Source organism: Prionailurus bengalensis, chromosome B1 (genome assembly GCF_016509475.1).
Source record: "Prionailurus bengalensis isolate Pbe53 chromosome B1, Fcat_Pben_1.1_paternal_pri, whole genome shotgun sequence".
In the NCBI taxonomy this organism is placed as follows: domain Eukaryota; kingdom Metazoa; phylum Chordata; class Mammalia; order Carnivora; family Felidae; genus Prionailurus; species Prionailurus bengalensis.
This window is the reverse complement of record NC_057344.1, coordinates 45,010,972-45,026,020: the sequence shown is the minus strand read 5'-3', so window position 1 is coordinate 45,026,020 and position 15,049 is coordinate 45,010,972.

The window sequence follows — 15,049 nt, the reverse complement described above, 5'->3', positions numbered from 1 at the left end:
CAGAGCTGGAAGGTGCCGGCAAGACTACCTCAGTGCACAGATGAGAAAACTGAGGCCCAGCCAGCATCTGTGACTTGCCCAAGGTCAAAAGGCAATTTGGGGGCAGAGCTCAGACTCAGATTCCTGGTTTTCGGTGCACACCGTCCCCCAGTCTACCGCTCCACATCCCATGTTTGCCCCGAAGGAAGAGGGTATGCACCAACCCAGTGGATGCATTTCTGATGAGCTTTGCAGACCCAATAAATCTGCCTTGCAGTGAGGCATGGCGGGAAGATGACAAGCTTGGGAATCAGATGGAACGACGCTGAATCTGGACCTCCCCCATCCCACCCCCGTGGGCAGTAACTAACCTGTCTGGATCTCTGCTACTTCACGTGTAAGATGGCTATCATAATCCACCTTGTAAGGTGAAGAAGATTAGGATCTGGTGTCTGGGTGACACAAAGCGCAGAGAGCAATTGGCTGCCATTCCGCCCCATTGCTAGCATTTTCTGGATTCTTCCTTGCCCTTTGCCTTCCCCTCCTGCCCCCTACCCTCCAGGACAACAGCAGTGGGAACTTTCAGCAAGAGCCAGCTATGGAGGAAAGGAGGACAGTCTTTTCAGCCACAAAATCTTTGGTGCAGAAGGCAGCTAAGGTGGATACAATTATTTCCCTTTCTGGACGCATAGGCTGAGCCAAGCTCTGGGAGGTGTAGAGACCAGGCCAGTGCAATTCCCTTTGGGGGTGCCCACAGGAGGCCATGGCTAATTGAGCTTTTAACACTATATTCTTGTTAGGGAAAATTTGCAGGTAAAAAAAAAAATGTCCTTGTGAAACAACCAGACTGTGGTTCCGTGGATGTGTCTCGGGGGACTTTCCTCCCAGACAGCCCTCCATACTTAAATTCAGTGCTCTTAGCCCTGGGAACACGCCGCTTTGAGGCAGGAGTTGACAAGTTATGACCTGCAGGACAAACCCAGCCACAACCTGTGTTTGTAAATAAAGTTTCGTTAGAACATAGCCACATCCACTCGATTGTGTACCGTCAGTGGCTGCCTTCAGCTACACCTGCACAGGTGAGTCTTTCTGACAGAGACCGTGAGGCGCGCCAAGCCTAAAATCATTACTAACCGGCCCTTTCCCAAAAAAGTCACAAACCCCTTCTCTAGAGTCTACCCAACAACGCCACGTGCCAGAGCGGACTTCTCGGTAGAAAGCCATCAATAATTATGATATGTATGACAGCTTGTAGTGCACAAAATCTTTCACAAACATGACCTTGGGTACATCACCCAGCCAATCCTGTGAGATGGAGATTCTGATTTGCCCAGTGATCCAGAGGAGCATCCTGAGACTCAGAGAAGCAAACTAATTTGCCCAGGGTCACACAGTCAGAGACAGGGCTGGGAACGGAGCCCAGGCTGGGCAGATCTAAGAGGCCAAGCTTCCCCACAATCCCACCCTGAAGTGGGAGTGCTATGCCCCCCGCCCCCGTGCTATAGCTCACCAGCCAGTCACCTGGGAAGGTCACCTGGCCCCTCTGAACTTCTTTTTCTCCTATCCAGAATGAGGAGTCACTAAAACACTCATTTGGAAAGACGCTAAGGGACTTTCCAGCAACACAGGTGCCCTATAAAACATTTCCTGGGGGCAAAACCACTGTTTCCTTCCCCCAACCTGGCACCCATTCCACCCACGGACAGGCCATAGGAAATGCTAGGGAGGCACGTCTGAGGTGGGAAGGAGGAGGAGCCTACTGTGTGAATGGGCCCTCCTAGAGCCCACCAAATGCCCCGGGAGCCCACATGCCACTTCAGAGCGTGGAGACAGTGACAGCAGGCCCAGAGAGACTGCCCGACACATGCGGGACTCCTCTCTGGCTCCTGGCCATTCGGCCCCCAGAGAAAGAACAGTGGGCAAGCCCAAAAAAGCCGCGCTGCCTGGGGTGGGGATTGGCTGGGGGGGGGTTGCCCTTCACACCTGTTAGGTGGGTGGGCAGGGGCAGGATAATAGGGCTGAGAGCAGTCATCCCTCAGCCCCATGTCATGTCCTGCCATCTCTGTGTCAAAGTCCCTTTCTCTCTCTCTCGATCTCTCCCTCTCTTTCCTGCACTCTCCCAGAGCACCCCCCCAATCATTATTAACATTATAAATAACAACGAGAGGCAAGTTATTAAATGTAAAATATGCAGTTCCTCCCAGAACTCGCCGGGCAGTTCATAAACGTGACGGCTTAATTTTGCTGCTGATCCAGGCAGCTGATGAAGCATCTGCAGCTCATGGGCTAATTGAAGCTGTTAACGAGGTGGAGGCAACAGGGAGAGTGGGTGGCTTCTGTCCTGCCTCCCGGGGATCAGAAGAGCGGCCATGGACGCAGATGGAGCCCACAGCCTCCACCATGTCACAGCCATCCACACCAGGGACCTAGGAATTCCCGACAGGGGAGCCCGCTCACTGCATTCACACCTCTGCTCCTCAGCTGAGCTCTCAGAATCTCCACCTAGCCCGGGTTAAGAGCCAAGGGGAGTTCTTCCTTCTCACCTAGAGAAAAGTCTTTTCAAATAGAGACTGGGATAGGATCCAGATAAGGTTGATTTTTCGAGCAACCAGAGTGATTCTGGCTCTAGGGGCCCTTGCCCTCAAAACCCAGGCTGAGCGGCAACCATCCAAATGGCCATCAACAGACAAATGGATGAATAAATTGTGGTATATCCATACAATGGAATATTATTCAGGCATAAAAAGGAATAAAATACTGACACATACTACAACACGGATAATTTGAAAACGTTGTGCTAAATGAATGAAGCCCAACACGAAGTCACATACTGTGTGACTTCACATATATGAAAAATCCAGAAGTAAATCCATAGAGTCAGAAAGGAGATATATACAGGTTTTATTTGAGAGTGATGAAAACGTTTTGGAATTAGATAGAAGTGGTAATTGCACAATACTGTGAATTCCTAAATGCTGTAGAATTGGGAGTTTTTAAAAGATTGATGTTATGGTATACGAATTTTACCTCAATTTTAAAAATGGGGGAGGGAGGGGCGCCTGGGTGGCTCAGTCGGTTAGGCAACCAACTCTTGATTTCAGCTCCCCAAGTCAGGCTCAGGACACAGCCTGCTTGGGATTCTTTCTCTCTGCCTTTCCCCCGCTCATGCTCACTTGCACTCTCTCAAAATAAGTAAATAAACTTCAAAACAAAAATAAAATAAAATAAAATAAAATAAAATAAAATAAAAATGGAGGGAAAAAGAAAGCAAACTCAGGCTGAGTTTAACTGGATGGTTCGACATCATGAAATTGGCTCCTCTCCATGGGTTTCAGATTTTCAAATCCAGAAACTGAGTCAAGACCCAGCTCCACGATCCTGGCTCCCTGTATGAAAAGGGTGAGCAGAAGGCCTCGGGGTTCCAGCTCTTCAACCCACACAAGCATCAAAATCAACAGTCACCCTTTTGTCCTAGGAAGGCATTGTAGGGCAGGAGCAAGGGAGCCTATGGGAGAAAGAGCTTGGTATAGCAGACAGGACCAAGAGTCTGAAGTCAAAAGAACTTTACCACAGTTCTGATTCTGCCGTGGCCTCGCTTGAACACCCTTAAATTCCCTGACCTTCCACTTCCTCATCTATAAAACAGGGCTGATGATGTGGGCCTTGCCTTCTCCACAGAGCTGTTGTGAGCATCCCATGAGATAGTTTGTATTATTATTGGTAACTCCTTAAAAACCAATGTATCAACGAACAAAGTATGTATTAAACAACTCCCAGACTCCCAGCAGTGAGCTAAGTAATGTGCAAGAAACAGGGGAAGTGAGTTGGGAGGGAACCAGATGGGGTAGAGAACAGGTGTAAGAAACAGCCCCCGCCCTCCATGTAGGAAGGCCAAACCAACACAAATGACAACCTTGGAAAGCAAAGAACAGTGATACACAATCATTAGATCATCCCCGAAGGAAACATTGAGAGCCCGGAGCCCTCATTTCTAGGCACGCTCTGCTTCCGACCCTTTGGGCCATTGGAGAATCACTTACATATTTTGGTTTTCGTTTCCTAGTTTTTAAGATGAGAATTAAAACCCTCAAAGATATGGCTTTCGAGTTCTGATACTAAGCAAAATTAAAGACAAAACACACACAAGAAATATACTTTTAGTACCTATGTCAGAAGATGGATGCTCTTAATATGTAAAGGGGCTTTAAAAAATCAATAAGAAAAGATGAATACCCCAAAAGGAAAAACAAAAAATAAGCAAATAACACATGACTTTGTACAGAGATTTTCCCGTTAATTATAACGGATAAAAATTGGAAACAGTCTAAATCCAAAGCAATTATGACTAGTTTTCATTTTAATCGTGGTACAGTCATATTATAAGTCACTGGTAATCATATTTTTCATAATATATGATGATAAAGTATTCAAAATAAAAGAGGACAAAAGAATTAAGCTCTCAGGATGCCAATTTAATGTTTTGTTTCTTCCAGGAAAAAAAAAGGACACTTGTAGATAGATGACAAATAGGCTAGAAGAGCATACACCAAAAGGGTAACAGTAGTTATCTCTGAGTATAGGTTAATAATTTTATTTCTCCTTTATACTTTTATGTTTTTCTGAATTTCTATAATGAGCACATTATTTTCTAATTTCAAAAAAATACGTTTAATCTATGATGCAACAGAATAGCAAATTCAGGCGTTTATATTCAGCTCCATTAAAATTTTATTCTAGCACCAACGTGATAAAACCTTCACTAAAATAAATTTTCAAAGGTTAATAAAAACGGCCTTTATTATTCTGCGACTGTTTTTCGGTAACAGCATCTATCTTACTTAATTGTTGATTAACCTACCTATATTCTCCACTATTCATAAAATTTCTTGAGGACAGAAACCTAGTCAAATTTATTCATAGCACCAAATACTATATTAGGTGCTCAATAAATGTGTGTTGAATAAAGGCTAAGAATTGAGAGCTCTTTGGTCTGGAAGAAATCGGGCAAGAGGCAACAGAAAGTGAGGTGGGACTTAAAGAATGGAAACAAGATTATTTATAAATCTGTCCATCTATTCAGTGAGCCCGCTGGGCCCCAAGCACTGTGTTGGACACAGAGCCTCTCTGGAAGGAACTCACAGCTTGGGGATAGAGGCAGATGCATGAAAAAAAAAAAAAAAGATGGAATAAAAATAATAAAGTTAGAACAGGAGGCACAAAGGAAGAAGCTGTCCATGCTGCTGGTGCTGAAGGACAGGGGGAGAAGAGACAAGGCTGTGAGGACAGTGTTTGAGGGACAGGGAGAAGGAGGACAGCCATCAAGACCAAGGCTGGGATGCTGGGGACAGGAGCAGGTGTGAGAGACAGCGCACTTCAGAACACCTCCTAACTCCGCATCCTCCCGTCACCCATGTCCACACGAAGTTCACAGGTGGGAAGCCAAGGCATTAGACACACGCACACCTTCTCAGGAGGGCTTGTCCACGTATCTGCACCCGGGGTGGTATCCCAGGGACCGAACCCAGCGAGCTCTTCCTGTGACTAACTCTGCAGGAATCCTGTTTCCCCACATGCTGGTCTAGGGATATGGGTCCAACTCTATGTGGAAAATGATTTTAACTTTGAGAAGGGGCAGTCTTTAAACCGGGGAGCCCATAGCCACACTGTCTGCATCCCAATGCCATCACCTTATGGAAGGAGAAAGGAGGGTAGGAGGATCTTCCTTTCATGGCTGGCTCCCTGGTCCTAAATGGGTTTACCCAACCAGGTGAGCTGGAGGAACAGTCCCCTGCACACAGGAAGGCGGGTTCTTCCAGCCAGGACATGCCTACCTCAGTGTCTGATCTGAGGCTGTATCTGTAATGCATGGTCTGAACACAGGCAAATGGAAATTAATGTAGTCTTCAAGCTGGGCTTCTCAGCAAGGTAACAAAATGTTGACATCAGCCTGAAAGTCAAATTAGGCTTTGCATTATGTGGTGTGACCTGAGGTGTTGACACCCTGGCCGTCTGCCTTCCGTGCTTCAGGAAGGCATGTGATCGGGAACAGAGCTCATGACTTCAACTGCTTCCCAGAACGCCCCTAGACGGTGAAGAATCCTTGGTGAGCAAACCTGTGATGTTGCTTCAGCCTCTTCCAGGAAATGTGCATCATGCATTTGGTCATTCTTCACACCATTAGGGAATGTCTACTATGTGTCTGATACTGTGATAGGTACTGGGGGGCAGCACATGACCTCCAGAGGTAGAACAGATATAGATCCAGCCCACAAAATCTTCCCAGGACCATGATGCTCTCTAGCTACCACCCCATAGCTCTCCTCCCTTTCCTGGCCAAGTTGGTTTTCCCATGTGTCCTCCCGGCCCCACCCCCAACCACCCTTCCGTCCACCTCGGGCTGCCTGTGCCCCCACCTGTCCGTGAAAACTGCTCCCACTAAAGACATCATAAATCTCCTCACTGTCACACCCACTGATGGGACTCTTTCCTCGGGTCACCCGACCTCTTTTGAATGTTCACTGTTGACACACCACGCCTTTTTGAAATTCTTCCCTCTCTTGTCTTGTGTGTCACTGCTCCCTTATGGTTTTCCTACGACCCTTCTGACATAATTCTCCTTAAGCCCTCAAAACTCTCCCCATCTCCTACAACTATAGAACCCATGCTTGGTGGTAGAATACCTCTGTCCTCCAGCTGCTGTCGGCTTCTCCAGACTCGTCTCCACCTTGCTCACCCTTTTTCCCCATCCCCAATGCTACAGCAACCCAAGACCACACATGATAGCCCTCCCAGCCTCATGCTGCCTCCTGCTGCATGTAGGATGAGTGCCTCCCAACCCGGGAAGTCTTTCTCCTCCCCACATGGCCATCCACCCAAGGAACCTGGGCCATTCTTCAGACCCTAACCATTGACCACTTCCTCGGTGAGGTCTTCCCTGGCCAGCCCCCACCCCCATTTGCTCAAGAAAGAGTCAACTACCCCCTCTCTGGACCACCTCAGCTCCCTGCACTCATTTCCACTATCGTGCTTGTCCCGTTGTATTGTCACTGTTTCCGTGTCTGTCTTACCCACGGTTTCCAAAGTTCCTGAGGGTAGAGATTATATCTCACTCCTCTCTGCCTCTCTAGTTCCTTGCACACTGCCTGGCATTTAATTGAATTTTGAGAAATATTCATGGAGCAACTTTACGGAGCTTTTTGTGTAAGGGAAAAGATGCCCTTAGAGCTGCGTTTTTGAAGGATTTGGATTTTAGACATGAAGGAAATGGGGGATCCAAGTGCTGTAGCCAGAGAGAAAAGCAAGGAGAAAAGTACAGAGGCTTGAGGTCTTGAGAACAGCTGGGGATGTGGGCTAGTCAGCTTCTCTCTGGTGTAGAGGGTGCAGGGAGTGTGTGGCAAACAGAAGAGAGCACTTCCTTGTTCCCAGGCTCCTCAGCCCCTCCCCAGCTGAGGGTGCCTCCCATTCCTCAGAAAGGCTGGCCCTTCCCCAGCCCCCACTCTCATCCCATAACCAGACTCTGATTTTCTCCCATGAATTCACTCCCTCTCCAGCACCGTGAGCCCCTGGATGGAGGTTGGCGTTTATAGCCTGGCTGCTCAGACAAGGCTTACCCACAGGAAATAATTAGAGAACACAAGACAATACACAGTATAAGAGCTAACTGGCATATCACTGAGTGCCAAATGTATATTTTAAGTAATAACTGCAATAGGAGACCAATGAAAGGCATCACTGTTGGCTGTTTTTTCAGGGCAAGTTTATAGAGGAGGTGAGACTCCAGGGGTGCTCTGAAGAAGGGGAAAGCTTCAGAAATAGGCAGAAGGCATCCAAGCAGGGGATCCACATGGACCAAGGGACAGAGGAGGAAGAGGCTCCGCACCATAGTCCCTTCAGGTGTGTAAGTAGATGGAGTGTGGTTTCCTCAGCCAGGAAATTCCCTCCAACACCTCCCGCTGTTGAAAGGGATGCTACTGTCATTCCTTCAGCTTCTGCCTAGAAGCAATGGTGTGAGATCTCTTGCTCAACCCACTTAGAACTCTTGCTGTTGGCAATGTCTAGAGGTGATGAGGAAAACCTGAAATAGAAATGATATCTACTTTCCATGGAGCCCGTTGGGCGAAATGAAGACTGTGGGGAAGCATCTCTTCTGAGCTGTGGGCAGCCACCTCTGTGATGCTTCTCCACTTGGAGCATGTTCCTCTGTTTCAGTGCGGGAAGCACCACAGTTAGGAGAGAGGCCTGATCACCGGCACTCAAGTGGCCCTTCCCGTCTCTGCTCAGATGCCAAAACAGGAAACAAACCAGACGACCACACCAGGGCATGTCTAGGGAGCACTCAGGATTTCTTCCTCTGGTCTTGTGTCTCAGCCTATTTGGAGAGGACAAAGGGGGACCCTGAGGTCCAAGAAAAAAGTACGATTACCCAGGAAGTGAGTTAGTTGATGAGCAAGGAGTCCATCCCAAGCCCTAAAATATTTGAGCAGAAATGGGGAGTATGGGTTACCGATTTCTTTGGCATGGCGGTCATAGGTCCTTGCACAAGATGGAAGGCCAGGGGCGCCTGGGTGGCGCAGTCGGTTAAGCATCCGACTTCAGCCAGGTCACGATCTCGCGGTCCGGGAGTTCGAGCCCCGCGTCAGGCTCTGGGCTGATGGCTCAGAGCCTGGAGCCTGTTTCCGATTCTGTGTCTCCCTCTCTCTCTGCCCTTCCCCCGTTCATGCTCTGTCTCTCTGTCCCAAAAAATAAATAAACGTTGAAAAAAAAAATGTTTTAAAAAAAAGATGGAAGGCCAAATGTTGGTCAAGTTATAACAAAGAATGCATAGTTTGTCTTCATTTCTATTTTCTATCTTGATGAAAATTTTGTTTGTTCGTTTGGTTTTTTACTCTGCCACAAGATAAACAGAGCCATAGGGGCACCTGAGTGGCTCAGTGGATTAAGTGTCCAACTCTTGACTTCAGCTCAGGTCATGATCTCACGGTCTGTGAGATCGAACCCCAGGTTGGGCTCTGTGCTGACAGCTCAGAGCCTGCTTGGGATTCTCTCTCTCCCTCTCTCTCTGCCCCTTCCCTGTGCATGCTGCTGCTCTCTCTCTCTCTCCCTGTCTCTCTCTGTCAAAGGTAATTAAATAAACTTTAAAGAAGATAACTAGAACCATGACTCATATTTCACAACTTGTACAGTGATTTTATGTGCATTTGAGAGTTGGGGCATGTATCCTGTGGCTGTAATTTTTTTCCCATCTGGAAAGATGGTGGGGGGTTGTGTTCATGCACCCTGCAATGGTGGCTCCCCAATGTAATGTCTATGCCATGCTTGCTCTCCCACCCACCTCCCAGCCCACTAAAGGATGTAAATCTTAGAGGATAAGCACCATTTTCACATCAGTCCCTGTCCATTCCCTTGGGGCAGGAACCATTAAGAAATAAAACCAGCTGTGCTGAAGAGCCCCCATGTACGGAAGGATGAACCCTCTTGCCTTGGTCACACTAACGCATCCTTTTTCAAACCTCCTTGAAAGGGTAAAACCTTGAGCTCTGCAAAGAGGCCAGATAAGTCGAGACATGAAGAAGGGCTTCTCAAAAGTGGCATGGGAAGTGGGGGTGGGTGGAGGGGAAGTGTAAGAGCCCAGTGCATAATGTTATGTTTTAAACCACATGCCTTTTTCCAGACTGGGTTATTAAATTAATTCAGAACTTATGCTCACACTTAAAAGATTTCTGTCATATTTTATGAACACGATGATCTCAGAGTAATTTGCACTGGAAATGTGTCATATTAAATCAGGGGCACTAATAAACTTTATTACTGAAACTCCACACGGATCAGACGTGGCAGATAAACCATCCTACTTTTGCACTCATATTCATGCCATTGAAATATGGCTCTTCCTATGGGAAAACATAAATAAAGTTGATAATATTCTCTCTGCTGCACCATAAATGTACCTATTCTAACCAGAGGGGTCATTGGCCAGTCTCGCCCTCCCACACGGGAGCTTATTCTAGGAGTGGGACAGATTGACCCAGGTAGAGATATTTCTTTGGGATTTTAAAACACTTTGTCTTCTGCGACTTTATCACCTTCCATTCACACTGGCATGGCCCTTATGCTGGACCGTGTATAACTGCTAAGAATTGTTTTACAGGTACAAGTGCGGTATAAAAAGTATGGAGTGGTGACTTACGACACCTGAGTTCTTCTGGGTCTGCTACCAGCCGGCTCCACAATCTGAGCACACATCAGACAGGGCGGTGTAATAGGGAGAGCTTAGGCACTGGGACCGGAGCTTTATGTCCATTCTACAGATGCTTTTTGAAAGCTTAACGTGATCCAGGCCCTGTATAAGGCACCAGAGATGCAAGAATGAATAGGAATTCACTTAGAATCCCAACAGGATTATTTGAGAAACCAAATTAAATTATTATAAAATATGTACAGGTTTGTACAACTCTGTAGGAAGACTGTGATTTTTTTAAAAATCCCTATAAAACAATTAACATCTAGGAATAGCCAAGTAAATTCAGAAGGGTGGGAGAAAGCTCGCCGCACCAGACAATACAAAGCCAAAATGTTCAAAATGATGTGGTGTTGGCCAACTCGTGTGCAAACTTTCAATGAACAAAGCCATGGATGTCAGAATCAGGGTGGAAAGAAGGGACGCAATTGGAAGTCTGTGTCGGGAGGATATGGACAAGTGGTGAAACATCTAGCTTCCCTACTACTGGGAAACCAGAAGTCTTTCCTCTGAAAAAAAAAAAAAATTAACCAACTAGGTCTGAAATCGGGCAGATGAGGCCATCATAGGACAGGAGCTAGGGACAGAGTAAAAATAGGGAAATTCAGTGATGGTCTACTCTTTACATGGTAAGGCATAAGACCTTCCACCCGCCCTATTTCTAGACCGTAAGTGGCCAAGTACACCCTCACACGCATCAACAGAATTTTAAAGCGGGACACTGGATGACACTTCTCGAGTAGGGGGAAAAAGACCTCCCAAATACTGACCCTAGAGGGATGAGGTGCCAAGGGTCACTGCAACCTGATCTGCACCCGCGCGGGTGCAGCCCCTCCCCCTACCCACAAACAGCCTCCACTTAAGTGCGAACAGAGAGCCAAAGATCATCAGACCCTTAAGGAAGTCCTTTTCATGGAAGATACAATCAAACACAAACATGAAAAAAAAGAATTTCGAAGAAAAGCAGACCAAACAATAATATCCACAGGAGAGAGGATGATTTTCCAACCATAAAGCAAGAGTCAAATGCTATTCAAAACACTCAACCTGAAAATAAGAAAGAGGGACCCCTGGGTAGCTCAGTTGGTAAAGCGTGAGACTTCAGTTCAAGTCATGATCTCACGGTTCATGAGTTCAAGCCCTGCATCAGTCTCTCTGCTCCAGCACAGAATCCAAATCCTCTGTCTCCGTCTCTCTCTGCCTCTACCCTGCTCACGCACACACTCTCTCTCTCAAAAATAAATAAACGTTTTAAAAAATGATGGTGGATCAAGGTCTTAAAAGTTAGAAGGGGAATACAAAAATCAGTTGGATCTCCATACTCCAACAACAAAAACTCCAAACAAGAAACTAAGAAAATAATTTTATTTACAATGACATTAAAAAGAGTAAAATACTGGGGCGCCTGGGTGGCTCAGTCGGTTGGGCGTCCGACTTCGGCTCAGGTCATGATCTCGTGGTCTGTGAGTTCGAGCCCCGCATCGGGCTCTGTGCTGACCGCTCAGTTTCATATTCTGTGTCTCCCTCTGTCTCTGACCCTCCCCCGTTCGTGCTCTGTCTCTGTCTCAAAAATAAATAAACGTTAAAAAAATTTTTAAAAAAAGAAAAGAAAAGAGTAAAATACTTAAGAATAAATTTAGCCAAGGAGGCAAAAGACTTATACACAGAAAGCTACAAAACGTTGCTAAAAGAAAGTAGAGACAAGGGCACCTGGCTGGCTCAGTCAGTAAAGCATGCAACTCTTGATCTCAGGGTTGTGAGTTCAAGCTCCACATTAAGTGCAGAGATTACTTATTTTTAAAAAAAATGTTTAAGGGGCGCCTGGGTGGCTCAGTCAATTAAGTGTCCAACTTCGGCTAAGGTCATGATCTCACAGTCTGTGAGTTTGAGCCCCATGTCGGGCTCTGTGCTGACAGCTCAGAGCCTGGAGCCTGCTTCAGATTCTGTCTACATAATCTACACCCTCTCTCTATAACCCTACCCTGCTAGCACTCTGTCTCTCTCTCAAAGATAAATAATAAACATAAAAAAATTAACTCAAAATATATTAATGACCTAAAGAAAAGATCTAAAACTATAAAACTCTTAGAAGAAAACATAGAGGGAAAGCTTTATGACACTGGATTTGGCAATTATTCTTGGTTATGACACCAAAAATAGGCAACAAAAGAAAAAATAGATAAGTTTAATTCATCAGAATTAAAGCTTTTGTGCATCAATAGACACTATTAAAAGAGTGAAAAGAGAACCTACAGAATGGGAGAAAACATTAGCAAATCTTATATTTGATAAGAGATTGATATTCAAAATATATGTAAAGAACTCTGACAACTCAACAACAAATCCAGTTCAAAATGAGCAAAGGACTTGAATAGACATTTCTCCATAGAAGATCTACAAAGCGTCAATAAGCACATGAAAAAATGCCCAACATCACTCGTCAGTAGAGAAATTCAAATCAAACACAATGAGATACCACTTTACACCCATTTGGGTCGCTATTATTTTTTTTTAAGTTTTTGAGAAAACAGACAACAGCAAGTGTTCGCAAGGACAGAGGGCAATCAGAACCTTTGCGCACTGCTGTAGAAAATGGTACAGCAATTCCTCAAAAACATTAAACACATAATCACCATGTGAGCCATCAATTCCACTTCTAAGTATATACCCCAAAGAAGTGAGAGCAGGCACTCAAACAGACATTTGTACTCCCGGGTTCACTGCAGCATTATTGACTGTAGCCTGAAGGCAGAAGAAAGCCAACTGTCCATCAACAAATGAATGAAGAAACAAAACATGGTACAGCCATATAATGGAATAGTCTTATTCAGCAATAAAAAGGAACAAACTCCTGTTACCTGAAACAATATGGATGAATCTCAAAAAAGTCAGGCTAAAGAAGCCAGCCATAAGAGAGTAAATAGTGTATGATCCCCTTTATGTGGTATTTCTAATGAGGGAAAATCTGTAGAAACAAAGTCGAGCAGCAATTCATGGGACTAAAAGTAGCAACAGAGACTGACTTTCTCTGGGCACCAGGAGACTTTGGGGGTGATGGACATGTTCTAAAACTGAGTGTAGGAATGGTTGTACAACTGTGTAAGTTTACTGAACTCATTAAACTGTACAATGAAAATGGACGCATTTTATGGTATAGAAATAGTGTCTCAATAAATTTGTTTTTTAAAAAAAGTAGTGTTATTCTTCCCAACACTTACTATATTAGCTAACAAGCTTTGTTCTGAAATTCTGAAAGTGAGCAGGGAGGGGTTGCCAGGGCAAGGCAGGCAAAATGAAAAAGATCAAACTGTCCCCCTGAAGTACTTTATGACACCCAAAAGAAAGGCGTTGGGAGCCGCTCTGTCCTAAGATGGCCAGGAGCCAGGGTGGAGCCAGAATTCCTCTTGGTACAATGGGAACAGGCACAGCCTACCCTGAGAAACTCCCAGGTGCTTCTCTCAACCTCTACTTGGGACATTAGAACACTTGTGCAAAGTGAAGTGAGCCCTGGGGACAGGGACAGTGTGCTTCTCCTCACTCCCTCACTGCCAATTTGCAGCCTGAAAGAGAGAGAAGAGAGTCTTTATCATAAAAGTCATAAGAGGAAAAGAGAAGAGCTGAATGTGTGTGTGTGTGTGTGTGTGTGTGTGCGCGCGCACGCAGGAGCACGCAGTTAAACCCATCTACAGAAACAGACTCATTTGTGTGTATGACATAAAATACAAAGTTTCAACAAAATGATATTACATATTTTTAATTACAGGGAAAGGAAAAAATGGCAATACTCTCAAATACTATTCTTAGTTGTTAATTTTTAACTAGGAAATTAATGTTTAAAAAAAATTTTTTTCCCTTTCTGCTTGGCCCACATGCAAATCCAAGCTTTTGTGTAATGAAATGAATGCTAATGTAAATAAGATTTTTAAGATAAAAAGAGCCTAGAATGTTACTTTCAAAATGAGCACTGTTGGGGCACCTGGGTAGCTCAGTCCGTTGAGCGTCTGACTTCGGCTCAGGTCATGAGCTCCCGGTTCCTGAGTTCGAGCCCCAGGTCAGGCTCTGTGCTGACAGCTCAGAGCCTGGAGCCTGCTTTGGATTCTGTGTCTCCTTCTCTCTCTGCCCCTCCACTGCTCACAGTCTGTCTCTCTCTGCCTCTCAATAATAAATAAATGTTTTTTAATTTTTTTTTAATTTTTTTTTAAATGAGCCCTGTTGTTGAAAGAACAGACATACTAAAAAAAGAGGAAACAAATTACAATCATTGGGTTAAAACAAAAACCTTCACTAGCTTCATTAGTTTGGAAATCAATGTTCTCTAACACACCCAGGGCTGTATGGTTGCTACTGTCCTTGTCACTAGTTCACGTGCAAGAAGATGAGGAAGACCAAGGAGGCGGAAATAAACTCTGTGTGGATGAAACGCCCAACGAACGTGGGTCGCCAAAGATCATTCTTGTGCTTGTATTTCCAGAGTGGCCAGTTCCATGATCAGATGAGGCAAATATTTATAGAATTTCTACTTTCCCATCATGCTTTACAGACATAACAAACGGTGCGATTTGTTTCTATGGAAAAGTTCATTGAAAGCAAATGTAGAAACTATGCTTGACTCTGTGGCTCACCGGCCGTCAACCTATGCATGTCCTGGTTCATGCGTGTTGGAAATACGAAGAATGATTCTTACCTCTCAGGATTGTCAAGAATCAAACGGTGCAGTTGCCACAAAGAAGCCATCCAGTAAGTGGCAAATCTTTCTCCGTTCGGTTCCACCTATCGCCCACTGCTCACCATCCTGCGTGCTCGCGTGCGCACACCCACTGCACACGTCTTACC